Source organism: Rhinopithecus bieti, unplaced genomic scaffold (genome assembly GCF_001698545.2).
Source record: "Rhinopithecus bieti isolate Rb0 unplaced genomic scaffold, ASM169854v2 scaffold_56174, whole genome shotgun sequence".
NCBI classification, from domain to species: Eukaryota; Metazoa; Chordata; class Mammalia; order Primates; family Cercopithecidae; genus Rhinopithecus; species Rhinopithecus bieti.
Genome location: NW_016824749.1, coordinates 3,721,168 through 3,724,334, shown reverse-complemented (window position 1 = coordinate 3,724,334; position 3,167 = coordinate 3,721,168). Strand labels below are relative to the sequence as shown.

General features: G+C 45.7%; 1 protein-coding gene across 4 annotated transcripts in view; it reads left to right on the top strand.

Annotated features, from left to right (window-relative positions):
• The window catches only part of FAM149A (family with sequence similarity 149 member A), a 72,685-nt gene that overhangs the window by 36,416 nt on the left and 33,102 nt on the right, over window positions 1–3,167 (top strand). The gene's annotated exons all lie outside the window — the stretch shown is intronic.

The following is a 3,167-nucleotide window of genomic DNA, read 5'->3' as shown; positions in this document are numbered from 1 at the left end:
GGCCAGCGGGGAGCCCCGGCCCCGGGGTTGCGGCGGTGGCGGGGTCGCGTGACCGGCTGTCCGCGTGGGGCCCGCGCGCGGTGCCTCTGCCTGACCGTGCCTGAGCCTAGCGCGGAGCCCGGCGCGGGAGCCGCGAGCACAGGCCCGGGGCTGATCGTGATCGGGTGAGTCTCATGCGGCAGCGGGGCTCGCCTTCTGGCCGCTCTGCGGGCGATGTGCGCGGTGTTCTCTGCCCTCGGGCCGGCTGCGTCTGGCCCGGGCTTCCCTGCCGGCGCTCGGGAAGCGTCAGGCCTACCCCGGGCATGGCTCATGCGGAGAAGTGTTCCCCGCCAAGGGGACTCCTCCGTCACCGCGGTCGCTCCAGGGACTTGCTGGTCTTGGGTCAGGGCGGTGTGAGCGTTCCATGTTGAGCAGCGGCTTCCCATGGCCACCCTGGAGTGCCCCTGTGTGCCACCCCGTCCTGAAAAACCCACCTGCATTTTAACCTGTTCAGAGTACAGTGCTTATGTCAGACAGTCCTGTCAACTAGGAATAGACAATTTTGAAAGCCGCTGTCACTGACATTAGAGTTTCTACAAAGCAGTGTGGCAGAGGTTTGTGGGCTGTCAGGAAGCATCCTACGAAAGTAACTCCAGATGGTTATTTCCCTGACAGCTGGAACTGAGTCGTGGAGATTGGAACTCACCCTTAGCTCCATGCACCAGCAAATGAGTGCAGTCTAGTGTAGTGACTGCACTTCAGTGCACCCTACGAAGACCTGTCCCCAAATCATCAGCCTTGCTCTATTTAAACAGTATGGACAGGAACTAGTGTAGAACTTGCGTGTCTGTGTATAGAAGCTTCATAGGCATGCCACCACATTCAAGTTTTAAAACACCTGTAGGATGCATCCTGTAAGTTGTGTACACTTTCTTAGACTGTGTAGCGTATATAATAGTGCGTAGTTTATAGGGGATTAAAGAGGTTCAATGTTATGCATGAAGGACCAGTACAATCCTTGGTTAGAGAACAGAGAAACCAAAGAACCAAAACAAGATGTGAAAGAAAAAAAAAAATAAGAAAAAGAAAAGAAAGGGATTTTTTAGTCTCTGCTGTTAATTCATGATGTTAGTAACTTGCGGTCCTAGAGACACAGGCTGGTCAGTGGCCTGGGTCCTCGGAGAAACCCCGTCCCTATCTTCTTTGTGCTCTTGGGGAATCATTGAGTTATGGACTTAAATTCCTGTTCACCTCGTTTTTTCGTGAATTGTGTGGTCAAGTTTGTATGTTACTACACTGAACTCTGAAGCTCAAGAAATTGCTCAAAAGGAGACACGGAGGGGAAGGGCAGAGAAGAAAAAAGGATAAATGGCGTCGAGTAGAGGAGTTTTAAGGCATCTAATTCATACTAATTGGTGTGACTGTTACCCAGCTTCCCATTTCCTTCTGCCCTGCATCCCAAGACCTCCTGGCCTCAGCTCTGCGTCCAAGACAGTGGGAAGCCTGGTCCTGGAAAGGATGTGGTGTGATGTGAAGAGACATGAGTTCCTCTGTTTTGTAAATAATTTTCTTCTTAATTTGAAAAGACCTTCCACCTTTTCCCCTGAAAAAGAGTGAATTTTCCTAGAGGAAGAAATTATTCATTGAAACACACTCTCATGCGTCCCTTTCTGAATTTGGCTTTGAAGTTGCACAAAAGGCAGAGGAGGAGCTAGAAGCAGGACAGGTGGTCTTGAGCAGAGCAGACGCTCCATTTGGAGGTGAAAACTGTTTGGGGGAACATCAGCTGCTCAAAGAAGAGCTGTGACTTTTTAACGAGTAAAACGTTATGCAATAATGTCTTGAATTTGGGGAATATTTTCATGTCAGGTCACAGTGTAATCCTATGTTTCAGGCATAAACGTTCAGAGTAATTCTATAGTGAAATGAGTTCTGCATTTGAGTTGCTAATTTCATCTTTGCCTGTTGATTCTTTCAACAGAGGGCATTTTTTGTGTGATGAGTGTTATTTCAGGTGCTTAGATTAAAAGATGAATAAGGTGTCAAGGTCACAACAAAAGGTTAAAATGTGAAAAGATCTGTTTAATACAAAATGCTGTGGGAGGTCCAAAGAAACAAGAACACAGCATCTTCATAGATGCGTCTTCATAGGTTCAGAAAGGGACGCGTGAGAGTTTGTTTCAATGAATAATTTCTTCCTCTAGGAAAATTCACTCTTTTTAGGGGAAAAGGTGGAAGGTCTTTTCAAATTAAGAAGAAAATTATTTACAAAACAGCATGTGATGATGATAATAGCAGTGAGAGGACAGGTGCAGTGGCTCATGCCTGTAGTCCCAGCAGTTTTGGAGGCCAAGGCAGGAGGATCACTTGAGCCCAAGAGTTCAAGACCAGCCTGGGCAATATAGTGAGACCCCCATCTCTACAAAACATTAAAAAGTTAGCCACGCATGATGGTAGACACCTGTAGTCCTAGCTACTAGGGAGGCTGAAGGCGGGAGGATAGCTTGAGGCCTGGAGGTCAAGATTATAGTGAGCTGTGATCCTGCTACTGCACTCCAGCCTGTGGAGCAGAGCAAGACCCTGTATCAAATAATAATAATAACATAATAGCAGTGAGCAGGTAAACCTGATTTATCTAGCACTGATTAGACACTTCATATACTTTATCTACAGATGTGGACACTGAATTCAGGAGAGGAAAAGTAACTTGCTTGAAGCCTCAGTGGCAGAGCAAATTTGAACCCCCTATTATTATTCTGTAGATATGTATCATAAAAGAGCAATGTTTTAGTTAATTCATTATGCTGGGTTTTAAAATTATTTCTCAGTCATATATTAACTCATATACCAGTATGTTTTTTTTTAGTGTTCAAAACAAATCTATTTGATGTAATTTTTAGTTGTTATTTTCTGTCATTAGTATTTGTATATTCACCTAAAAAGTTATTGAGTCAAGAAATAATGAATGGCTTGAAAGCAACTGAAAAGAGCTAAAGGTAAAGCAGTTTGTGAGCCTAGAACATGCCCTTCGTTCTTTTCTCTGGGGCCCGTTCTTTAACACCTTTATCCTCGGAGTTACCTGGTTGTCCGTAAGATACATAAGCAACAAAGAGAAGAAAAAAGAAAATCATATAATTCGGCCGGGCACAGTGGCTCACGCCTGTAATCCCAGTACTTAGGGAGGCTGA